This window comes from Papio anubis, chromosome 11 (genome assembly GCF_008728515.1).
Source record: "Papio anubis isolate 15944 chromosome 11, Panubis1.0, whole genome shotgun sequence".
NCBI classification, from domain to species: Eukaryota; Metazoa; Chordata; class Mammalia; order Primates; family Cercopithecidae; genus Papio; species Papio anubis.
This window is the reverse complement of record NC_044986.1, coordinates 7099639-7126079: the sequence shown is the minus strand read 5'-3', so window position 1 is coordinate 7126079 and position 26441 is coordinate 7099639. Positions and strand designations below refer to the sequence as shown.

The following is a 26441-nucleotide window of genomic DNA, read 5'->3' as shown; positions in this document are numbered from 1 at the left end:
GATAGAATCTACACTCCAAAATTCAGGTAGAAGAGAATGGAAACTCACAACACAGGAAGACTGAGCAGAAACAGAACCATCAGGTAACCTGATTAAAATGATCATTTGATACTTGTAGGGAAATGCTATGAAGCCCAATGGAGTGAGTACACTTCTTTAAATCACATCCATCAGAAACTCTTACACTGCAGGATAGAAAGGAAAAAAAAGCAAGTTTTTTTTTTTTTCCTGTTACCGCCCACATCTTTCTGGTGATCACATCCCCTAGCCTATACAAATTGAGCTTTTTCCTCAGTTATGTGCCAACTTCTTGTCGTAAGAATGTTCTCTGAGAATTGTCAAATGACAGGACATTTCTTTCCAGAATTAATGAAACTTTTCTATTACTCATTATTCTGCTGTCAAAATTGAGACCGGCAAGAGAGCAATGAAAATCAGAAATCTCAAGGAAAGAAGAACGTTGTCAATTCACTGTTGGAAATTTTGGCAGCAAGCCAAAGTCCTATCAACGTAGGAGGGATATTTTCATCTTCTAATTGCTTCTTATGGCTACTTCCAGAAAATGTAGACTGTTCACACCTTGATGAAAAGGGGGAAAAAGCTAATGCAGCTTCCGAAAACTTTATTATTGTAGCATTCCTGGGTATAAGTTTTTTAGACACCTCTATAAAATTCTGTTGGATATGTAAATTGTTTCAAACTGATAAAAATGCCTAACAATTACCTGATCCATAGTGCTGTTCCTTTCTTGTCTTGGTAGGAAAGACAAAACTGTCTTAAGCAGAGATTACTCTTTAGAATTTATGAAGATAATTGATGGTGAGAAAAATAAATCACTGGGGTATCCTATTGTCACACAGAATTTATTAGAATTTGTCCTAATAACCGTAACATGATTTGTCATAGTTTGATGGTGATAAACACAGGAGTCAGATTTTACAAACTCTGTTGAGTTTAAGGCAATGATCACATGATGGTCGAAATAATCCAAATATTTCAGCTGCATTCTGTCAACAGCTATTTTTAGATATAAAAAGTTTTCAGAAAGAGGGTGACAAAACAAGGCCTATATTGTTATCCTGAAAGCAGGTTTTAAGCCACAGATGATCCAAGAAAAATCTTTTGTAAAACAAGAAGTTGTTTACTTTTCCTTTACCACAACTCCCAAGCCTATGAACACTAAGTTCAATAGCAGAACACGACGCAATAGATTTAGAGGTCTGGACCCATGAAAAGCTCAAAAGATAGCTGATTATCCTAGCTAGCACACAACTTCACTGGGAATAGTCTGCTACCGATCACTCCTCATGTGTAACTTATTTTCCTTGATCACTGTATTAATGCAGATTCACATAACTACATCTTGGGATCCTCCGGGTACTACATTAACTCTCAGGCTTGGGTTTTGGACTTTGCGGATGCAACACTCAACTCGATGACTGAATCTCCCATCTTTCCCCATCTGCCAGGTACATTCATGCCTGCTCCCCTCCTCCTGGGCTGACCCTCTATGGGGAAGGTCCTTCCCTTCATCTCTGACTGATGAACTCCATTTCATTCTTCCAGAAATAGCACGTGACAAAGCTGGACTAGCAGCAGCTCCTGCTGACCAATGCTTTGCTCTGTGCCAGGCACTGTGCTAGTCATTTTATAAATGTTATTTTATTTACTCCTCCCCAAGTCCTCAACCTGAGAGAGACAGCCCCTATAGCAATTTCTTCCTCCCTGCTCTGGACATCAGCCCCGTGTGAGTCACCTAGCACCTGGCCCTGGCAGGTTCAGTCCAGGAGGAGACAATGATCACACAGCATGCCAGATGCTAGATGGGAAAGAGCAAGGTGGAACAAGTAGGGTGGGGGAAGGGGCACAGACAGAATGTCGTGGAAGGCTTCCTGGCTGACAGGATGAGTCCTCCTGACTGTTGAATAAAAGAAGTCCAGTGAAGAAGGTGGTGGAGGAGATGAACGTGGATGTGGACGATGATAACTGGGCCACGAGGAAGGTCTCCAGAGAGGCCTGGATGAGGTTCAGCCATATGTCTAGGGAAAGGTTCCTTCCACCAGTGAAACCTACACTGGAGGAGACAGAGCAGGAGAGCAGAGGGCTGGGTTGACCCAGAGGTGGGGCTTTTCTGGACATTAAGGGAGGCTGATAGGGCAGGGGCAAGGCTGTGAGAAGTCTGGCAGACTGGGAAATCATAGAAAGGTTATGAGGGGCATTTATGGGTGGCTTCCAGCTAGGTGGCACTTTGGTCCCTGTTTTCTGCCAATATCTTCCATATTTTCCTTTGAATAATTGCCTTTTTCCTGTTTTCAATCTTTGTCCTTTGGTGGAGTTGACTCCACCAAGGGTGGGGTCTTGGTGCCACTCGGGCCACTGTGGTGTAAGGAGCTTCCTCTCTCTTCCTCTGTTTGGGGCTGTGGTATTACAGTGTGAGGGATAGCAGCCGCTGTCGCCATTTACAGCCACAGGGTGTGCACACGGGTGGCTGGAGGTGACGCCATAGAAAGAATGAAGGTGGAGCTTCCCTTCAGGGCACTCCCTGTCCAGGTGTACAGAACCCATCACTGAGATATCAAATAGCTGCATCAAAACTTGCCTGAAGTGTGTTTGTTCCCATTCCTTTGCCAAATGGAGCTAGCCAGGCGGCATACCCCACCCTCCTGGGCTCTGCAATTGGTCCTCAAAAGCTGGGTGCTTCACTTAAGTTCTTCTTTCAGTGGTTGCCAAGGACACTGGGAAAGAGAGTTCACATATTCTCAAAGGAGAAAGAACATAAAAACCATGGGATCCTGGACGTGCCAGTAGTCATCTCTGCCTCCTGGACCATGTGATCCTGGACCTGCCAGTAGCCATCTCTGCCTCCTCAACCATATGATCCTGGACAGCCAGTAGCCATCTCTGCCTTCTGGATCATGTGATCCTGGACCCGCCAGTATCATGTGATTCTGAACCCACTAACAGCCATCTCTGCTTCCTGAACCATGTGATCCTGGACCTGCCAATAGTCATCTCTGCCGCCTGGACCATGTGATCCTGAACCCACCAATAGTCATCTCTGCCTCCTGGACCACGTGATGCTGGACCTGCCAATAGTTATCTCTGCTTCCTGTGGACAGATCCAGACGGATAATGAAAACTATGCAGAGGAAAGTACAGTAGAATGAGGGAAACCACATGAGCTGATAAACACCCTCTGTGCTTATTTTGAGTTGGGTTTTCTGTTACGTGAAACAAATCTGTCCAAATAATGTGCTTAGACTGGAGCAGTTGTGAAGTCCAGAGTAGGAGGAAGAATGTGGGTGATGGGGAGGGAATAAGGACTTACCTGGGGTTTCATCATTGCCTGGAAAGGTTGTGAGTTTGGGTCTTGTTCACTCCCAGGCATGAGTGCTGTGCAGCTCAACAGCCTGGCTGTGCATTGCCATGCCAGGTACTGCACTGGCGATTAAGATTCACGGGCAGACTCCCACTTTCCAAATGAGGATTTTCTCCTCTTTTATGCATATTCATTCACAAACTCCAAAAAAAGTTTCATATATAGATGTGAAAATTCAACCTGAGTAAGGTGCCCATATTGAATCAACACAGCTGGGGTTAATTAGAATTTTGAAACAAGAATGATTTGTTCTAATAATGATCATGATGCTGTCATTTTCCAAGTGACTAAATTCTACTGATTTTATCTTGAACCAAGGAATAAAATGTATATTCTAAATGTATTCTGCCCCTCACCTTTGTGAAAAAACTAAGATGTACTTATCTTGGTTAAACATTGGTTTATCTTTTGGTAACTATCTTGAAAAGCAAATAAAACTTGATGGAGAGTTAAGCAGCAGTTCTTCATTCCTCTTTATTTTATTTTATTTTATTTTATTTGGGTCAATCCATTTTATTCTTACATATATGAAGAAAACTGGGCTATCTTGGTTTCTCAAGTCTTGCCTTGGTAATCTAATTTTATCATCTTTAGCCACTGACACAGGTATATCTTAAGGATGAGCATTTGAATTCTTCTGAATTTAATTAAAAGAGCAGTTTGATTATGGGGAGATGGATTATCTTCAAATTTGCTATCATGGTAAGCTAAGACTTTTTCTTCCTTGTTATGATTAAATGCTTAAGAATGTGTTTGGACTCCTGAGCTTGGTCCTACCACCTGCCTTTTGTGCATTCTCTCTCATGCAGAGTAACTTTTTTTTTTTTTAATACAGCATTATTGAGATATGCCTCACACACCATAAAACACAGCCTTTGAATGCATATAATTTGGTGGTTTTTACTACATTCACAGAATTGTGGGAGGGATCTTTAGTAAGTGCACCCCCACCCTTCAAAGCCTTCCAAGAGCTCTACAAGATTCACACTTGGTTCATAATTTTTTTCCTGTTGTATCTAGCACAGTGTTGAGCAGATAATAGGTGCTCAATAAATACTTATAGAAGGAATGTACCCATTATTTTAGGAGAGGGCTTAGCTGCAGGATCTACTAAATATAGTAACCTCATTTGTGTTCTGGCAAAACATCATAAACCAGAATTTTATAAACAATAAAATGCTATAGGTTATCTGTTTTCACTTGACAACATAAATTTAGATCATCCATGAGGTGATGTGCATACGCTTTGTTCTTTAGATAGAACACACTCGTTTTATCTAATTTCAGCCTAAGAAATTTCAGAGATGATCCCCAGATTATGTGCCAGAAGGAATCTGTTGAACAATTTTTAATTGAGTGTTTTAGCAAGACAAGCAGGAAAACAAGAAGCTAATAATTGATCAAACATTTGTTTCAAATGGAACTCTTGGAAATTATAGGCTAGAATTTGCCAACTTGTTGAAATAAATAAGCCACCCACTGAATACACCCAAAACCACTTTCTCTATGAGGGTTGCAGAACAATTTTGGGGTATAAAAATATGCACAGGCTAAATTACCCACTAACACAAAACTGAATATTCTTATCCTTAAATTTTCATGTGACTAAAACTAATTACTGTTGTGAGTGAAAATACATATTTTGAAAAGCTCCCAGAGATGCCTAAAGCATTCAGACTGAAGCACCAAGCAGGTGTCTTAACAATGTTCTTGAAAATTTCCCTGCCAAAATGCTAGAATGAACTCTTGCTTGGTTTACCCCTTCAAGCAGGGACCATCTGCTGCCTTGTCCTTCCATAGACATAGCGAAAGCAAATTAAGGCAAGTTCCTTCTATTAGAAATCAGCTTTCCAAACCGAGGTGAATTCCAGGCTTAGCAAAAGTTTTGCTACCACTCTTTAGAAAACAACATACTGATTACAAAAGTACAATTTTATAACATGACCCAATAAATCACTTCAAAAACCACTAAATGCAATAAGGAGCATCAATAAGAAGCTGGTTAGATGAATGAGGGTTCGTTGAATATGTGGCATTCTGTGTGGGCATTAAAACAAGAAGGAAGAAGCATACAGCTACTAAGGAATGATTGTCCGTGGTCGTATGTGCAGAATACCAGATGCAGAATGACAAGGATTATGTGGTCACATCCTGGCTCCACCCTTCATTAGCCACGTGAGTTAGCCAAGTCCCTCCCCTCCCTCTGTTTCTCTATCTGTAAAGTGGGGGAGGGTAAGAGTTTCTACCTTGTAGGGTTGCTACAAAGTGCTCCTCTGAGATAACATTTATAAAGCACTTAGAATGGTGCCTGATATAGTAGTACCTATTATATAAATATTTGCTACTATTCTCATCACCATCATTATTAGCAATAGCAGAACACAGCTGTGTTAAAACATGCATGGGCTGTCTCTGTAAATGTATATGAGAGACTGGAAGCAGTGGTTGCCTCTAAAAGATTCTGGAGGGTCTGGGAGTAGGTGATCAGAGGAAGATTCACTGATTGACAATACCCTTTTGCAGTGATTGAGTTTCTGTTTGCATTTGTTACATGGCAAAAAGCACTAAATTTTTAGAAAATGAATAAATTGGGCCATTGATGAGAGCAATGTTTTTGAGAAGAGTATCTATGATGTTCATTATGACTCAGCTTGGAGTCCTAGTTAATCACAGGTGGCCATGTACAGACCATTTTTGACTCTAGAATAGCAGCTTTCTGGAATGGGACCCTCGGCCCAGCCCACCTCTCATGCCTGAAGGCTGGATTAGAATGCCACTCGGCTGCTCGCCTCCCAGGCCTCCACGCCTCATCCCTTACCCTCACCTTGGCGGCTCTCATCCACCTGGGAGAGTCAGTCCCTCGCTGGGCCATTTTCCTGTCCCAAAGCCTTCTCTGACACCGATTTTCCCACGGCACCTGGTCCAAGCCCCTGGGGCTGGCTTTGGAGGTCCTCTAGCTTGTGTGACCACACCCGTCTGTCCAGTCCAGCCTCCCCATACCCACACTTCCCGCTCACATGTGTGACTTCTGTGAGGGGCACTTAGCTGTGGTTCTGGGTTACCTGGCTCCAAACCAGTTCTGCTCCTGAAGGTATTAGCTGTACGGCCTGGTTGGCCTTTCCCTTTCTGGCACAGGAGGGATAACACTCCTCACTCGCAGTACCGACAGGGGTGGTGGGGGAAGGAGGTATGTCCTCGGTGCAGGGACAATCCCATGGTGCGTTCCTCTTTCCTCTGGCCTCTCGCTGGCTCTGGCTGCCCTTCCATAACTCAGGGTTTCAATCCATGTTAAATATCTGGGGGAGGCCACAGGACAGGGCCTTCCCCTTGAGGAGTTTGGAGTTCAGCTCAGAGCCCCCTGAAATCACAGCTCATAATAGAATAATCAAGGGCTTAGGTTCTGTGTGGGAATCTGTGAGGGAGGTGTGCTAACCAAGGACTAGGCCATTAGAAAACCTTTATATAAAAAGCGATACATGATAGGTAAACTGAGGCCAGGAAGAAATTGGAAAAGTGCAGGAGAAGAGAGCAGGCACGGCCATTGGAAGGTGGGAGGGCAGAACTCAATGAGGACGACAGAGACTCAGTTCAAATGCAACACTCAAGCCTGGGATGAAAACTAAGCCATTCTTCAAAAGCAGAGTGGGTACCAGTGACAGTAAATTGTGTATTTGTCACCCCCGGCACCACAACAGCTTTAAGGACTTGTGTAAACAGCACAAAAAATCAGGGGTGTTAGCCAAGGGTCATGGTACTCGCGAATGCATCAATATTTTGATTAGTGAGAGCTCATGAGTTGCCCTTGGTTTCTGGCTAAAGCTTTATGCTTGCATTCCTTGAAGACATCTGTATTATTGTCATAGCCATGAACCCACCCCAGGGAGGCAGCAAGATCCCCTTTCCCCAAGTCATCTGATTGTGGCCTTTTGTTTTCCCCTTTCGAGGGCTTGCTTTGCCATTTGGTGTTAAAAAGCTTTTGCTCACAGCTTGCTTCTTTTAAAACAGTCTGAGAGGTCACAGAGAAGATTGTGAAACTCCCTAAATCATACACGGATGTGCCTTCTGTAGACATGTTTTAGGTCTTCCTGCTAAGGGCCCTAATCCTCACTCCATCCCAGCAGTATTTAAGTGACTACTTTGTGCAAAACACTGTAATGAAATTGGGAAGATAAAGCTTGGCCCTAGCCAATGAGGATGAGCTACAGCCTTTCCTACAACAGCAAAGCCCACTCCGAAGTTCAAAGAATTCCCATAAAGATTAAAAAGCAAACTCCAGGCAGGCACAAGTCAGCCTGCTGAGGCTTAGCCATTTGTTTCCCAACTGTTACAGAGCTCGAAAGCTCTCAATTTCGCCCCTGCCAAGATGTATTCCATCAGAGCCTTTACATAAATCACAGCTTGTGATAGATCTGTTGTTTCAGTCTCAAGAAACTGTTAGGTCTGAGTAACTCCAGGAAAAGGGCTTATCCTCCAGGATCATAAATCTTCTCTCCTGACCGTCATGTGAAATGCATCACACTGCTTCAAATGTTCCTTCCGACACATCCTTTATTAATGATGCCTCTGGTTTTGACCATTTGGAATGTTGAATGTATATCAAAAGCCCAGGGGGCTTCACAGGTCAGGGAGGTGGCCTCCCTCCCTGCCTGGAACTTAGCCAGGCCACCAGGGTGACCCCGGCAGAAGGCCAGAGGACATTACCTTGGGGCCAAACAGAAAATTCCAGATTTTGAAAGATGATCCATGAGGTACCCCCAAAGGGCTTCTCATCCACATGCACACCCTGAATCTTCAGTTCTTGAGGCCTTTTCCCTATAACTTCCCATGCACTGTGGTTTTGCCTGAAATCCCACGTGACAATTAAGAATATTTTTCTGTTTCTCCTGTTTTCTTGGTGCTCATCTTTCCAACTCTGAGCTCAAGAATCAGGGATGTCAGCAAACAAATCCTGGTACATTAATAAAACAATGTTTAATTAATGTTTAATTAGTAAAACCATGAAAGTAGGAATATTTTTTATAATGAAGAAAACTGATTAAGATGAATGCACGTTTATAATAATAACTATAAAAGGCTAACCATTAATTACCTAATGAATGTCCTAAATACACTGCAATCTTTGAAAAGATGAACTAAAGTTTACCCAGAAGAGAGCAAAGGTTACTGAGAAAAATAATCAGTCCCATAGCTTTCTACAAGGAAGAAAAATAAATACCTCAAATTTATGAAGTTATCACAGGAAAACAGGAAAAGCCTGTGCATTTGGACCTTTTTTTTTTTTTTTTGAGACAGAGTTTTGCTCTTGTTGACCAGGCTGGAGTGCAGTGGCGCGATCTTGGCTCACCGCAACTTCCGCCTCTGGGGTTCAAGTGATTCTCCTGCCTCAGACTCCTTAGTAGCTGGGATTACAGGAATGCACCACCATGCCCAGCTAATTCTGTATTTTTAGTAGAGACAGGGTTTCTCCATGTTGGTCAGGCTGGTCTCGAACCCCTGACCTCAGGTAATCCACCTGCCTTGTCCTCCCAAAGTGCTGGGATTACAGGCGTGAGCCACCACACAGTTTTGCTCCATGTAAATTATATTTTGGCCGGGCACGGTGGTTCATGCCTGTAATCCCAGCACTTTGAGAGGCCAAGGCGGGTGGATCACCTGAGGTCAGAAGTTTGAGACCAGCCTGGTCAACATACAGTGAAACCTCATCTCTACTAAAAAATATGAAAATTAGCCGAGCGTGGTGGCACATGCCTGTAGTCCCAGCTACTTGGGAAGTTGAGGCAGGAGAATTGCTTGAACCCAGGAGACAGAGGTTGTACTGAGCCAAGATCGCGTCACTGCACTCCAGCCTGGGTGACAGAGCAAGACTCCGTCTCTCAAAAAAAAAAAAAAAATTACAATATTTTCTAGTTGGAAATATAAGAAGCTTTTAATTACATCAAAGTATAATGTAAATAAGGATTTTTTGGTACTATGTACTTCAGTCACACTGAGCTGCTAGGAATAACAGTGACATGATTACGATTATAATCATTAATCATTATCAGCAACAAAAGCAAAATACAGTTGTTGAATGTGTGTGTGGTAACCATCATCCACACTGAGATACATTTGGAGTGAGAAGGGACACTATGAATACACATGCCCTGACAATAGGCATAACTTGGGCCATCACAGGTAAACATGGACATGTATTCCTTCTAACTATGTTGTTCACCTAACTCCACATCAACTCACCAAGCTAGGTATTCTTATGCCCATTTTACAGAGGGGGAAACCAAGGCTTGTTCAAGGTCACACAGCTGGTGAATAGAAGAGTTGGACTTGGAACTAACTGCAATGCACTGACTTTTCTGGGCAGACTCTCAGCCAACAACAGACATGCTGAGGGCATCTTGGTACTTCCTCCCTGCAGGTGCTTGGGTCTGTGAGGTACCCGAGGCAGAACAGACAGCAAAACCTTCATTCTCTGTGAAAGGGCCTTGGAATAGGTGCTGCGGGAAGCGGAGCACGAAGGTGCCGGGCAATGGGGCTGCCTTGTCGGGGCCTCACGCATTCATCCCACAGCACTGGCTTCATATTTGCATTATCCGGGTTCAAAGGACATCCAATGTTTGGACGCAAATGTGAACCCCAGAAACAAACCCTCCGGAGGCAGAATGTACTGTTCCATCCCAGTTCTCATGTGGCATTAGGATAAGAATGGCAGCTGCCAAATTAGGATCTGTAGAGATGTCCGGGGTTATGATAAAAGCGAGTCATTTAAATATTTGTGATAAATATTGATGCCAACGCCTCCCTCCCATCAACTGCACAGCTGCATCATGCCTGGCCTCGTGCCTGATGCTTTACAGACATCACATTGAAGCCTCTCAGGCCTGCAAGGTAACGTTCCCCTCAATTTACAGGTGAAGCAAATGAGACACAGATTGCAGGCAGTAGGTAACAGGGCCAGAATGTGGTGCCCGGCGTGGAGAACCTCACAGGTCCCGTGCTTTTCGCTGTAACTGTGCAGCTCACGTGGCTGAGGCTATTTGGGGTTTGCTCTTGGAATGAAAAATAACAAAAACAAAAATCCATTGCTACAACCTCCAAAGGATTTATTACCCCAGATGTCACGCCTGACGACGTGTGACCTCTGAGATGAGGGCCTGTTGCAGTCGTCCTTAACTCCTCCAACAGAGGTCCTGGTGACCTGCTTCAGGAGGCTCTGCTCAGATTGAACCACTGGTGTGGCAGACACATCACCTCAGCCCGCCCCCATGCCTTTTCTCCCTGTGGGCCAGCAGGGAACCTTTGCTAATCAGGCCATGCATTAATCTCTTTACCTATCTGCAACACAGACACCAATGGCCTTTTTCTTTTCTTTAAGATTGACAGAGCTATAAAATGTCCACATTTTATAGAGAAAAGGAATGTCCATAAATCCAATTGTAAGTGTTACTATTTTAACAACTCAAAGGTTTCTGTTGAAAACCCTTATAGTTGAACAACCTTAGTTGAATATAATAGTTTATAATTGACATAGATATGTTGCAATTGTCTAGAAGTCAACTTTTCTCACAAAGTTTAGGTTCTGTGAGACAATGAGTAAATTTAGATGCTGTTAGTTAAACCATCCATTTAACGCATACATTAATGAATGCCACCTATTTAAAGAAATATTTGTTTTTTGGATAGACTTTCCTCTTATTATCAGACAATTCCGGGCAAGTAAAAAACATTGTCAGTTTGCAGGCAAAATAGGAAATGGGTTTTCTTCATTGAACTAGACAATCAATGGGAATCTACCTGAATCATAGTTGTCCAAACAAGGCCACTGGGAATTGGAAATGAGATGGAACCAACGGGGAGACAGGAGCTGGAAAATTCTGGAATTTGCAGTGGTCATAAAGCAGCTCCTTGCCATACCAACTAGGATGACTCTGAACCTCAGCAGAGACTCAGTCCGTGTAGGAGGAGGCTGAGAGGTCTCCTTCAGGGATGACGCATGCCCACAGGGCCAGTGAGTCGTTCGGGAGCCTCCACTCTTCAGAGACACGTGTGTGCGTCTGTGCATGGCAATGTGAAATGTGACAAGGGCTTAGTTAACTCTGAAGAGCTGGGTCCTTGATTCATGAAAACAATAGTGACAGTAAATATTTGTTGAGTACTTACGAGGTGCCAAGCACCACACAGCACTTTCTGAGGTAGGTGCAAATACTACAGTCCTGTGTATAGCTGGGAAACAGAGGTCAGGGAATGCAAGGAACTGGCCCAGGGCTTCTCAGCCCTCACCCTTAATGAGGACGCTGTGTCATGTTTGTGTTGCCTGGAGAGGAGAGCTGGATAAAACACAGGATGCCTAGTTAAATTTGAATTTCAAATGAGGAAATACAAATCAAAATTCACCCCAAAATCAATTCATTCAAAAATGATTTTTTGTTGTTGTTAAGTATGTCTTGTACACCATTTGGGACACACTTATAAAAATGATTTTGTTAAATCTGAAATTCAAGTTTCAAAGGGCATCCCGTATTTGCATTTGCTAGATACGGCAATCCTTAGTGTCCTCCCTTCTCTGTGATGCTAATGATGGGTTCCAAAGTTATGAATGTCTTGCTTATAAAATAATTGGCTTTGAAAATCTCACCCAACATGAGCAGTTGGAAAGTCTAGGAATAATTGTCACATATTAGGAGCTGCTCCTCCCAGATGCAAATCTGGCAGCCTCCGCGTCCCTCTTAGCAACTTCAGGCCCTTTCTCTGGGGCACCTGTGGGTTCCTAGGATCAGTGCCTTGGGGCAGGGAATCACGCATCTCCAGCAGGCCACATGGAGGCCCAGAGGCTTCCAGAACACATTCTGATCCCACCCCATTAGGGGATGAAACAAAGCTTCTCTACATCACTGGGGGCTTGACAGGTGGTTCTCAGGCAAGGAAGACTCCAGTTTTGAAGATGATGGAGCAATACAGGAAATGTATGAGGCAGATTTAGAAGAGAAGGAGGCTGGGTGCAGTGGCTCACACTTGTAATCCTAGCATTTTGGAAAGCTGAGGCAGGCAGGTCACTTGAGGTCAGGAGTTCGAGACCAGCCTGGCCAATATGCTGAAACCTCATCTCCACTAAAAATACAAAAATTAGTCAGGTATGGTGGCACATGCCTGTAATCCCAGCTACTCGGCAGGCTGAGGCAGCAGAATCACTTGAACCTAAGAGGTGGAGGTGGAGGTTACAGTGAGCTGAGATTGCGCCACTGCACTCCAGCCTGGGTGACAGAGCAAGACTCTGTCTCAAAAAAAAAAAAAAAAAAAAAAAAAAACACACACCAGAAAAAAAAAAAGAAAAAGAGGAAAAGTCCTGTTGACATTTGGATGTAACATGCACACAAAAGATAAAATAACAATTATTATCCTCAGGTTATTGACTTGTGGGTGATTTTAATATGTGCCAGTTTCTACTATTTAAATAATATTATAACATGTGGATAAGGTTAAAATGCTTAAAAATCTCTTCGCCATCTGTCTTCTCTCTCACTTAAGGAAAAGGAATTTGGCAAGTTGCTACTCATTCATTGTTCGCATCCAACACCGAGGAGACAGAGGTGTGAAATCTGTCACAGAGGGCAAGAAGCAGGTCTGAAATTCAAAGGAGCTGGAATCCTCCTTCTCTCAGGAGATTAGACCTTCTCATTCTCCCCAAAGAGCGACAGGGCTGAACCAGGCACTATGAAACTCTACTATGTTAAAAGAGTAACCAAAGCTGTCACTCATTAAACGTGCCCAATGGTGGTATCTTGAGGCCAATGCTTCCCTCTAAACCACCGAACTGTCATAGACCCTCAGAACCAGAGTGCCAGGTTAGGTCACAAGAGGTCATCTCGTTCTGGGCCACCCACTGGCTGTCCATCAGAAGTCCCCCCCTCCAGATGGCTGTCTCCTGAGGTCCTCAGCAGCTGAGTTCGGCCCACTTTGAACTATGCTGCTGCCTACACGTCACATGCGAACATAGGCATCACACGGAACCGTGGGCACCGTCCCTCTCTGGAAGGTACTCAGTCACAGGGACTGCTCATAGGTGGCTAACCTCTAGGATTACTCATGGCATATTCTGGGTTTCCACATAAAGCTTTTGTTTGCAGAGAAGACGCTGGGTTTGAACATCTCTGCAGCATGGCATTACTTCTGTTAAAAAAAGCACCTCATTCAGGGCAATTCGCCTTTGAGGTCTCACATGAAATTGAACTGGCAGGTTCATAAAACATGGCCCCATTCCTCACTGTGTTTCTTTGGGAAAATCTGTTAGCCTCTCTGTGGGTCAGTTTCCTCATCTGAGAAACAGGGACAAGGCTCGTGCTTATCTCACTGGGTGGTTGGAGGAAGAGCCCAGCACAGTCTCTGACTCCCAGTGAGTGCTCGGCATACCAGATTTCATTTCTTCTTGCAAAGTGGCATCCCTGGCTTCCTGGTGGCCCCAGAACCGAGCATGCCAGCTGGTCTACGACAGACTCACTGGGGGTCCTTTATTGGCTCCGATCGGCATGCTGATCCGGAAAGTTGCCTAAAGCTTCCATTTGGGGCTCTCATCCTGCGTTTCTGGGTTGTTTTCTAACTGTAAAGAAGACAGGCATCATGGTAGTGACTTCAATTTTCAGGAATGGTTGGTGATGGCAGAGGCTGCTGAGAATCTGCAATTTCACACTTTCATAGATTCAGAGTCAGTAGATAAAAAGCATCTAGTCTTCCTGTCTCCATATACTCTCTCATCCCAAGCTGCTTTCTGACTCTCCTTAGAGACCTCAGCCTTTATCCAATGCATACTCCAACTTCTTGGGAAATGAGACTTGCAATAGAAAATTTTCCATCGTTTCACACAAGGCCAAGGGAAAACAGCCTATGTCAGCGGATTCATCATACTTACTAATTGTTCCTGCGTTCCTTGGAGGTTTAGAAAGCACAGCTCTGCCAAATCTACTGAAAATGCTTTATTCAAACATAAAAAATAGTCTTCATTTTGCCTGTCATTTTTCCTATCAACTTATAATCTATAAGTTTTCACAAGTCCTTCTACTTAGGATACAATTTGGGGAAGATTTTGCTTATAATAAGCCTAATTCTAAATAAACTTGTGTAATTTAATCTAGTTGTTTTTGCTTCCTTAATAAGTCTAAAGTATAATGCTCTGACATAGATTCAAATTTGATTTCAAAGAAGTATTTCTCATATTTCAGCTTCTGCCTGTCACATTCTTCTGCTCTCTCAAATCAGCTGAGGTTCTGAGCACCAAGAAGATGAACACTGATTGCGGATGGGTGCCATTTCTCCAAGGAAATTATTCTGTTGTCTGCCTTTGACATACATAACACACACAAGAAAATGAAGGACAACCTGCTATTTTAAATGCCCTTGAATGCTTGAGCTGAGAGCCTAATAGGTTTCTATATACAATTTTTAAAAGGCCACAACTCAAATTTGAGAAGGAATTATAAGCAAGCAATGTTGGGAGAATGTCCTCAGCAGCACCTCCCAGCACGTGCCGCTACACTACGAGAAAAGCAGCCCGCGTGGCCCTTCCTCACCACTTCATGGTGCAGGAGGCGGGCTGCTGCCAGGCCCAGGGACAGACACATGCCGGGCAGAAGCACCGTGGCATGAAAGAAAATTCTCCATGGTCTTTGGTCACAATTACTGAGCCTCAGCAGCAACACTCCAGTTGCGGGAGGGAAGGGAAAGCTGTGCGTTGGGCGTGACTGCTTTGGTGCCTGGACCTGTGCTTTATGTGAGGCCAATGCTGATATTCCTACCCTGGTACTACACCAGCTAGAGCCATCCCAGCATCCCTGGGGGTTGGTGCCTAGACTTATAGATGAGGAAACTGCTATCTAAGAGATGCTGGATGACTGACCAGGGTAGTACAGCCCATACAAGGTGGTTCTTGGATTTGAACCCGGCCCTGTCCTCTCAGAGTGGAACTCATAACCCCCACCAGCTAAGGCTGTGGGGCCCCAGACACCTGGACTCCTGGGGAGGGGGCCTGGGGAGAGATGTGGGAAAGGTAGCTTCCAGGTGGGTCTCTGGTGTGACAGGGAGCTGACTGCCCTGAGGGGAGCCCAGAGAGGGCCTGACTTGGGCCCCCTCCTCCTGTCCTTCCCTCTCTCCGGGGTTAGAACCACCCCCATGTTCAGCTCCTCCATTCTTAGACAGGTCCTACAGGCTCCAGGCTGGGGCCATGCTGGCAAGGGGAGTCCCAGGAGAAAGAAGAGCTCAAGCTGGACACACCTCCAGCTCTGGGCATCTCCTTCCACCAGGGCCCTGTCTTGCCTTCCTGGAGCTGGGAGCTTGCAGCTGTTGGACTCTTCTCCTGGGCCTTTCTGGAGAAGTGGGTTCCCAGGCAGGAGAGAGGAACAAGCACAGGAAGGATGGACGGTGGCTCTTCTGGCTCTTGGAAGGCTCTAGGGGATGGACTCTGGGGGAGGGGGCTGGGGAGGTGCTTGGGTGGTGGTGGGGGCGGTGCATGGCCCTTGTCACAAAGGGAGGGTCCATGGGCATCTTCCCATAATACTGCAGTCTTTAGCCTGTGACTTCACCTGGATCACAACCAGCTCCAGAGCCCCTCTGCTTCCTGCCTTCCCTGGCTCACCTTGGCCCTGGATTGCTACAGAGCCAGCCATTGTCACAAAGTCAGGTCAAACGTCTGTTGCCACCCAGAAGTGAGCAAGAAGGGACACAGGAGAAGGGCGTGTCTGGAGGCACTTTGCAGCCCTAGCCAGCTGTTTCATGGAGGGTCCCACGCAGATGCGGCAGCAGGAGATGAGGGAGCAATTACTTGGGAAAGGCGGATATCAGGGAAGCATCAGAGCCAAGCCAGTCCCGCCACCCTCCCCCTCTACATGAATGGCTTTTGTTGTCAGTCACAGATACCGCTCCTGTCACCTCTGAGTCAGGTTTGGGAGTGAGAAGCAGCTCTTTAGAAAGGGGGCACCCCCAGAATAGGGCGGGGTCCTCTGAGCCCACTGTTTCAACTGCTTTCAGAGGAGGCTGTCCTGGTGGCAGAGGGGCGAGAAGGCTTGTTCAGGGATGGAAAACATTCCTGACCATTTGTACCACATACACCTCTGCCTGATCCCTGGCAAGGGTGGCCAGGAGCTGGTTGCCTTTGCTAAAGCACCATGTGTATGTTTTCTGTTGTGTCTCAAGATTCAAAGCGAGGAGGTAAAAGGGAAATAATGAGAATGGAGTTATTTAAAAATATGCCACACACTTGGGGAGTCAGAGTTTGAAAGCTGAATGCTCTCTGCGAAGTTTCCTCATGAAGTGTTCCCATTTTGCAGGTGAGGAAACACGCCCAGAGAAGTAAAGAAACCTGTGCGGGATCACACAGCAATTAGTGTAGAGGCAGAGCCAGAACTTCCGTCATCCAAGTGTGATCCCGCCCGATCATTTGGAAAATTGGTCTCTTTGAGCCACGAGCCCGACTGCATAAGTGGGCGGAGGTGTGCGTGTGTTCATGTTTCACACGTGGGACTGGAAAGGGAGCATGTGTTCAGGCTGCAAAATGAGGGCAAGAGGGGCCTGGATTCCCTTTCACAAAGCAGTGAAAGCACTCCGATTACCAGCTGGAACTTCAGCACAAACCATGTTCAGCTTTTATCACCAAAATAAGCAAAAGACTTCAGTCTGAACCACAGCTCACAGAACTGTGGCTGGGAACATTGCTCCTCTCTGACCTTCCTGGAACTGCAACTGGGAATTCCTGGAGTCACAACACAACCCTTACAACGATGTTACAACAGGATGTAAGAGCCCGGAGAGTGGTAACTCCAGCCTCCCTTCCAAATGGAACAAAGTCGAAGCCTTTCGTAGCTTTAACAGAAATGGGAGTGTGGAGCAAAGTTTATCAAACATGAAATGGGCATCTGGGGTTCAACTTGAGTACCCTCAAAGGGCAGCAGGGACAGGCATCTTACGGGATAACAGCTGCAGACCTAAGATGCCTGGCACAGACCGCCCGTGCATGCCAGGATGGTGCTCTGGGCACATGGTACAGATGGGTTAAAGGTGATGGCCCAGCAGGCGCCCTGCATCATCCCTGGGGAAAGGTGGTGGTGGCAGGCGGAGGGGGCAGCAGGGGGAGGCGAGGCAGGGTGGGAGTGCTGTTCTTTCAGCCAGTGGATGTCAGCCTGAGCAAATCTCTCCAGGACAGAATCAGAACCATGTGGAAAGAATGCATAAGTTCAGGAGCAGGAATAAGAGGAGAAGCTGGGTGGGCACAGGCGTGGCTGGTGGGCACATGCCTCGCCTGGTGAGGAGCTTCTGTGTGGAGGGGATGCATGTGCAGCCCTGCGTTGGCAAGTGGTGTGAAGGCAACATGGGCATGGCTGACATGCATGCAGTGGTGGCGCTGCTCCAGAACCACATGTCATTACAAGAGGACTGGGATTGGGCTGTCAACTCTGATGGGCCTGAGCCTGAATTCTGGCTCTGCCTCCAGCCAGCTGAGGGGCCTTAGGCAAGACTTAGTTTTTCATACCTGCAAATTAAGGTTAATAATTATACCTCCCATTCAAGTTTGTTGTGAAGGCTAAATGAGAAAAATGCATGTAGAGAGCTTGGCTTGTAGTAAATGTTCAGTAATTGAGGACAGGAGCCAACATTTATTGAGGGATTACTATGTGCCAGGCTCTTTACCAGGTGCCAGGACACAGAATAATGATGACTGACTCAGTTACGGCCTCAGAGCTTACGGCCTGAAGAACTAAGGCAGGTTTGCAAACTGCACTACATTTCTGGGTGGAAATATGAACATATCATATACTGGTCAAGTGAACCAATTCCTGTTTTTCTCCCTGTTCTCCTTGATGCTTGTTCTCTGAAAATAACTGCTTATCCTACAGCAGATTCAACAATAACGTTTCTATGAAGATAAGTGTTTCCTGCTACCACCAGCATTGCCACCATCACTACCATCAATACTTGACCCATCACCACCATCACTATTGTTATCACCATCATCACCACCACCATTACCACCAACATCACCACCACCATTACCACCAACATCACCATCATTATCACCATTGTCACTACCGTCACCATTATCATAATCACCATATCACCATTATCATCATCACCATCATCACTAACACCAGCACCATCACCATCATGCCTACCACTATCACCATGATTACATCATCACCATCACCATCATTACCATCATCGTCGTCACCATCATCACTGTTATCACCATCATCATTGCCATCAGCACTGTGATCATAACCACATCACCGCTGTTATCATCATCATCTTCACTATGCCACCATCACCATTATCTCTTCATCATCATCTTCATGCACATTATGAAGCACTTACTATCTGCCAGGCCCTTTGTTAAGCCCCCTACTACATAGACTATCTCATTGGCGTTCAAGTAGCAGCCATTTCATGACAGCATGGGCCCGAAGCAGGTACGTCACCCAGGAGCTTGTCAGAAACACAAATTCTCAGGCCCCACGAGACCCACCGATTCAGAATCAGCATGTCAGCATTATCCCCAGTGCTCTGCAGGCATGCTCATGTTTGAGAAGCCCTGACTCAGAAAAGAAGATGGCGTTCAGGATGGCGCCGTGTCTCAGCAAAAAGTGACTGCTTTGGAGAGAGTACTCCAGCACCTTTCTCTTTCCCCTCCTTTTCCTTCCCAGGGACCCCACTGAACAATCCTTCTGACAACCTCACTAGGCCAAGAAAACAAAGAGGCAGAAAAAAATGGCACTAGTTTTGTGAGGTAGAGAGACAGTTGGGAGTGGAGAGGACAGTGAGGAGGGAGCTGAGTCATCAGAGATGGCGGGCTGGCAGCTCCTCACCAAGAGCCATGCCCTTCATACCATTCATAGCCTGGAGTCCCTAGGGAGGAGACAGTGGGGACCTTCCTGTGATGATTCCCCTGAATCAGGGTATGTCTGGGTGGAGACAAGCTTCCAGAAGCCAGGAGAAGGAGAAGTGGCCAAGGACAGCCTCAGACACTGCCAGTCCTCACTGGAAAGCAGAGAGGACACCTGACAGGGAAGCCTGCACCCCTCAACACTGCTTAGGTTCTGGAATGAAAATCAAGTCCCATTGACAAAAACAAATCAACATTTTCTGAAAGTTGGCAAAGTCATAAGCGTGACCCCCAATATGCCAACAAATAATTGGTATTAACAGAGGCTTAACACTTGGCATGTAAGAGTTTTTGATTCATAAACTGCATTCTAAGATATTTTTTCGCCATTCAACTTCTATTAAATGCATGATTCTAAGAGATCATTTCATACGAGACCAAGAACTGGGTGCTGAAAGAACAGAAGTGAAACAGATTTTCAAAAAGTAACTTCAAATGTACAATGTTGGGCTCAGGATTTAATTTTTATAAAACCCTAAGAAGGTTTAGTTGTATTTTTAAACATATGTTTTTTTGAAATACTTAAATAAAAAACATCCTACTCATAAGTCTATTTCATACTAGAATGAAACCAGATAATTAGAAATCATGTTTCTAGTAGGGTATTTTTACACTGTGGAAATATAAGACAATTTCCTACTAAATGAAACACTTGGTTGCAAATATTTGTCCTTCCTCCTGGAGCTTTGAAGTTCTGATTATCAGGAGGAAGGGGTGGACTTTAAATTCATCTTTCTGCCCCCAAACCGTGATCTGCAGTAGACATGGGCCAGGACTCCCACCCACGTAGCTGAAGCTTCTGCTATGTTCAATCCTCTTTTCTTTAAATAAAAGTGGCTGTTTTCTTTGCAAGTATAAAACAAACCAAATGTAAATCCAGTGATTACATGGAGTAAGATTTTATAGATTACTTTTAAGGAAAAAAAAAATCTTATTGGCAGTGCGTACAAGGGTTGTCAGACAATATAAAATCAACTGGTATGGAAAGAAAGAAAATCCAATACCTTTTTGTGGTTCCCCCGTTTGCCAGGAAAAGAACAAAAAAAAAAACAAAACAGAAAAACCTGAGATGACCACGCTAATGGAAACACTTTTTCAGGGAGCCAGGGGATTTCCTTACTCAAGTGATCACACGTGCAGATGCCCTCAGCGCCTCCCCTTCCCAGGAGGCGGGCAGGGGCTTCCGGTGGAGGGAGAGGAATCCAGGAGGAGAAATATATTAATTGGCTGAAGGCTCTTAATTTGCCTTTTGAGAAAAGGTCTGTAGAAACCAAATTCCAGTCCTGTTCGATTCCAATTCTGGGTTTGTCTGGGCATGGCAGTTCGGAGGATAAATTATGTTTGATGCATTTGAAAACTTTCATTCATTTTAATGGCTGCATAATTGTAAGAGTCTTTTAAAATTGTTTTTAGAATTTAAAAAGTTATATATATTAACTTGAGAACATTATAAAGAAGAAATTTCAAGTCCCCAGTAAAACACCCTAGAAAATATTAATTAGCATTGAATGTATCTATTTCCTTCCATTCTTTCCCTATACATGTGCATTCTCTCCCTCTTTCTCTTCCTTCCCCTCTCCCTCTCCCCCTCTCTTCCTCTTTCCCCCCACTCTCTCCCTCCCGTCCTATTGTCCTTATCTCTCCCGCTTCCCTCCCTACCTTCCACTCACCCTTTCTCCTTCCTCCAGTTGCAAACCTCACTTTTCCTTTGGGAGCCCCCTCTTGCTCTGTTCATGCCTGGGGTTCAGGTGGAGCTTTGCCCCGTATTCCAGTAAATGCTCCGTATTCCAGTAAAGGCATGATTGTTCATCTCTTATTGATGTCATGCTTCTGTGCTTTCTATTGAAGACTCTCAAGGCCCTCGTGACCTGGCTGCTGCCGCACTCCATTATCCCACATGCAGGTGCCCAACGGGTTGTGCTTCTCTAGCACTGTTTTGCCCTTAATGTGTCAGTCCACATCCTTGGCTTGGCCAATTCCTGCCTGCCCTTTATATGTGGCTAATGCTTACTGATCCCTCCATTTCAGCTGAGCTGCAACTTCCTCCAGGAAGCCTTCTCATGGTACTCTCCTTTCCTGTCTTACCAAGCCCAGGGCAGGTTCCTTTTCTGTGTGATCTTCCAGCCCCCAAAGCACTCATGGCATTGGGCTCTTATGGCCAAATTACTTATCTGTACCTCAGATGCAGGGTACACTCGTAAAGGGGTCAGGGACTGGATCTGTTTCTACCCGCCCCTCACACCTTATATTGCCTGCACCTAATACTGCTCCTGGCACTTAGCTGATGTTCAATATAATATCTTGAATGCCTATCATGACCACACTGCAATGAATATACTTTTGCATATGCCTTGGGATACACCATACTTTCCTGAGGATAAATCCCTGATGTGAAACTGCTGAGTTGAATGCTGTATGTTTAATATTCTTAATATGTATTTCTCAACTGCTCTACCAAAGGGTGTATCCATTTCCACTCTTCCAAACTGTATAAGAATCCACCCACTTTCCTGAAACCCCATCAACACTGAATTGTAGTTTTTAAAAGCTTTGCCAATCTGATAGATGAAAAATATGACCTCATTTGAATTTTCATTTAAGTATAAATCAATTGGAATGTTTTCCCACATATTCATTAGTCATTTGTACTTTCTTTGTGATTGTCTTAAGCCCTTTGTAAATTCAGTGTGAACGTCTTTTGCTTCCTGATTTGTAAAAGCTCGTTATATATTCACTGTATTTATGCTGCCAATATTTTTTCCATTGTATCATGTGCTCTTTGTCCTTGATTTGGATATTTTAAAAATAAACATTTTTAACTTACAGATAAACTATTGCAGTCTTATCCCTTCATTTTTTCCCTTTACTTTTATGTTAAGCAAGGACATGCCTTAAATCTAAGGGGATTGTGTCCTATGTAAATTATAAAAGCTTGCACTTTAGAAGGTTATAAGTTCAATTTTAGCAACCAAAAACATTTTATTAAGAACGTAAGACATCAACTTAAAGGGACTTCTTCATTGCATTTTCCTGTAAATGGAAGCATCTTCTGAGTCCCCTGTTGACTTTTGCCTGCCATACACTGTAAATCTATATATTCGTGCACTTTAATAGCTCTAGTTTAAAAAATGGTTTCTTCAATCTACTAGAGGCCGAGGTTTGCCAGAATAGTATAGTCCACTAAGATTATTTAAAGTTTGTGAGAGACTTATTTACTATAATGTTTCTTCTTTGTGTTGGAACATTTGGCTTCCTTTTTCCAGGGTTTTTATAATAATGATGTCTTCTTAGGAACTTTGAAATCTTAGGAGGGAGGAAATAAGGCAACCGAAATAGAAAATTAGTAGGGGAAAAAAACACAAACCAAACTACTGGTCCTTTACACCATACAAATGTCTTAATAATATCTATCTTTTAAGCAAAACTGCCACTGTCCCTAATTCTAGCTACTGCGCCATCCATAGCAACTGCCCTCCCATGAGTGGCTGTGATGTGCTGCATTTCTTACCTTTCATCCTCTCCTTGCCCTGGCACAGGACTCCTGTCTCTAACAGGGATGTCACCAAGGCCACCCATTACCCACTCTGATCACATGGAAGGACCAGTTCTTTTCCTGATCTTATTCTCCCTACATTAGCACAAGGCCAGCCCACCACTCTCTCCTCCTGGCAATGCCTTAGGTCATGAACTCCCTCCTGCCTCAGGGCGGCTGCTCTCTGCTGGCACCTCCTCCTCTTCCCAGCCTCAGCGTGTTGGGCTGTGGAGGAGATTCAAAGGGATGAACGGGATTGGTCCTTGACCCACTGGTCTTCTATGTCTTCCCTCTTTAGGTGACTCAGTCTAGCCTCAGTGTAGATTCTTTTGATCCCCAACTGTTCTTTCTCAGCCCTGAATTCCAGACATAATCAATGGCTTTCTGACATTTCTACTTGAATGTCCAGCAGACACTGCGAACTTCATATGACTGAAAGGAACTCTGGACATGAGTGTTCCTCATCCCATTGTTTCCTGTAATGGGCTGAATATTGGCCTCCCCAAAGACATACACATCCTAATTCCTGGAACCTGTGAATCTATCACTCCATTTAGCAAAAGGACTTTGCTGATGTCTTTACATGAAGGAGCTGGAGATGAAGGAGATGATCTGGGCACACCCAATGTAACCACAAAGGTCCTTATAAGAGGCAGGCAGGAGGGTCAGAGTCAGAGAGAGAAATTAGAAGATGCCACACTGCTGGCTTTGAAAAAGGATGATGAGGCCAAGAACCAGGGTATGCAGGCAGCTTCTAGAAGCTAAAAAAGTCAAAGAAATGGGATTTTCCCCAGAGCCTCCAAGAGGAACACAGCCCCATCCACACCTTGGTTGTATCCTGGTTAGACTGATTTTGGACTTCTGACCTCCAGAATGGTATGGCAACAAGTCGATGTTGTTTGAAGCCATGAAGTTTGTAGTGATTTTTTTTTAGAGCAGCAAAATACGAAAGTGCCATGTTCACCAGCACCACCAGAAAACCCCACATGGAGCCAAGCAACCTGCTCTCTCTTTGTTCTCCTCCTTCTCAACTGACTCCTGCACTGTCCCCTCATCTTCTCAGGCCAGCATCTCAGATATCAACCTTTAATCAGTCTTTTTCTCTTAGACATCCAAGAAACACATCCTCAGCTGGCACATGTGCAGCAAAACGAGTGACTTGTGAAGATGGCCTATTATATAGTCAGGCAGCTATGACTGTAGCCCAGGTGAAAATGATGAGGGTTGGAACTAGACAAATAGTGATAGGACTAGGGAGGAAGATAAGGAATATTAAAAATATTTAGGACATAAATTCCACAGGATGAGGACAAAGAGGAGTGAGTGGGTAGGTGGGGTCACTGATGGAGGCAGAGGAAGGAAGGACAGGGTGCAGTAGGGAGTCGGTGGGGAAAGATGTGGCATCTCGGTATGTTTCTGCTGCATTTGGAGTGCACGTGGAAGACGTCCAGGCAGAAGAGCATCCCCTACCACAGTCAATTCAAGGGCCTGGGGCAGGGCTTTGGGGACAGATGTATGCGGAAGATGTACACTTGGGCTTCATCAGTGAAGAGGTGGGAGTTCAAGGATGGGTCCTCACGACACAGGATGTGCAGGAGAAGAACAGCCAAGGGCAGAATCTAGAGGGCACCAGCATTTCAGACCTGAGTGGAGGAGGAACAGTCCAGAAGAGGTGGGAGAGGACCCCTGAGGAGTGACAGAGAGGATGCTAGAAGAGCCTCGTCACAGAACCAGGTGAGGAGAGTGTTAAAGAAGGAGAACCTGAGGGACTGTGCCAGATACAGTGGAGTCCACATCAAGTCAGTTCCAGACAAGGTCCTGCTGGGGGAGGAGGTTGTACAAGTAGCAGTGATGGGGATAAGAACCAGCGGGGACCAGGAGTGGAGAAAGAGAGAGTAACATAGAGAGGCACCACAGGGCCCACATGGTTTGGGTGAGCAGTTGGGGAAAGGAGGCATAGTTTTAAGACTGGTATATGTCGTGGGCTGCATAGCAGCTGGGAAGGAGGGAGAGGCTGGAGACAGACACATTCTGCAGGAGATAGAAGGATCGAGTCTGGCTCTCCATAAGCCTCAACCATCTCGTGGGAGCTTTCTGCACTCATGGGAGCACTCTGCAATTATTGGACACGTGTAAACCAAATGTTTCTAACAAGGGGACTCCCTCCACTCACATATTGTAAGGTGAGTCCCACCTGAATTGGAAATGCATTTCTCTTACTGTAGAAGCGGTCTTTGATTTACAATAACAGGTAAAGAAGTAAGTGGCAACTGTGTTTACATTGCACTTGGTATTTTATGATCCTTCATATACATAATTTTGTATCCCCTAAGGTTCTATAAAGGAAAAGAGAAGAGATTAAGGAAGGGGCAATATATCATTGTTATCTTTGCGTGTGTATGATGGGAAAATAACCAGGCACCTATTTTACAGTAAAGATAGCATAAGCTGGCTGTAGCTGTACCTCCCAAGGAAAGTAATGAAGAGGCTGATAATACACAGTAGGCGGAGTACAGAAATTCCCAAGCTCATGGGCAGGCACACCACTCCTATACAAAGAAAACCACCAGGCAGAAGTTCAAGCATGTCAAAGAAAAAAGATGAGAAGGAAGGGTACCAAAATGGAATGAGATTCTGTGTCATCTTTTTTCTCTTGTCTTACTTGTGCTTATTTTTTATGTAATTACCACGGGCTGCATTTATAATAAGAAAAGCAATCACAGTTACAATTAAAATTGCATATGTTAATAAAAACTCATAAGTATTCTTTAAGCAGGCATAAAGCAGTTCAGTACTGTTTGTTTGAAAGCCAGTTAGATTCCTGTTGCCAAATCTCAAATATACAAATGCAGATTAACGCTGCATCTAATATCCAAACACAGGCTTAGAAAACAGATCAGTTACAACATTTATGGTTCAACAAGATGACTCCTTCATTACTTCCCATGTGCCTACTCTGCCCAATAATGAGCTGGGTATGGAGGAGGATATGAAGAGAGACGTGGTGTAGTATCCAACTCAGAACTTGCCTGGTGAGGAACAGAAACACACAAGCATCCCGACGGTGTCCGCCTATGTGGATGCTCAGCCCTGAAAGCGCAGATTTGTATTTCCTTCCATCTGTGTGAGGAGGTGGAGAGGCAAGAATGGTGCTGGGCCAGTGATCTGGAACACAGGAATAACTCCAAATGGAGGGAGGATGGATAAGGCCAACACTCACACTAGGCAATAACCAAGGAAAGCCCAACTGCTACCAGTGATGGCTGAGATGCCAAGCAGTTCCCCATCTCAGGGTCGAAGGGGCACTCGAGGGACTAGGACTGGATGAACACAGGAGGAGGTGGAAGAGTCGGGGGAGCTGGCAAAGGGGTGGAAAGGGTCGTCTCCACATTGCATATAAGGCCAGGCTCCCCACAGGTCGTTGAGTCCAGGCCAGGCCACTGCAGGTTGGGGCCACCCTGGGAGCCCAGGCACCTGCTGCTCTGTGGCATCCGCCTCAGGTGACCCTCAGGAAGCCACCCCCCCAGGGATGGACCTGGCCTGACTGACCGGTGACCACGGCCTTGAGGGAGTGGGCTTAGTCACAGGATGAACCTCAGGCCTGGGTGTGTCACAGG

The 26441-nt window shown here is 45.0% G+C and overlaps 1 protein-coding gene and 2 long non-coding RNA genes across 3 annotated transcripts in view; 1 reads left to right on the top strand and 2 right to left on the bottom strand.

Annotated features, from left to right (window-relative positions):
* ADAM12 (ADAM metallopeptidase domain 12) overlaps positions 1–26441 on the bottom strand; it is a 374618-nt gene that overhangs the window by 198341 nt on the left and 149836 nt on the right. The gene's annotated exons all lie outside the window — the stretch shown is intronic.
* On the bottom strand, positions 7910–12452 carry LOC103887814. The gene is made up of 2 exons (XR_652052.2): positions 11168–12452; positions 7910–8327 (listed from the first exon to the last, which is right to left on the bottom strand). It is a non-coding gene; the product is annotated as an uncharacterized LOC103887814 (long non-coding RNA).
* On the top strand, positions 11471–14218 carry LOC103887813. Its single transcript, XR_004177135.1, has 3 exons — positions 11471–11565; positions 12899–12992; positions 14150–14218. It is a non-coding gene; the product is annotated as an uncharacterized LOC103887813 (long non-coding RNA).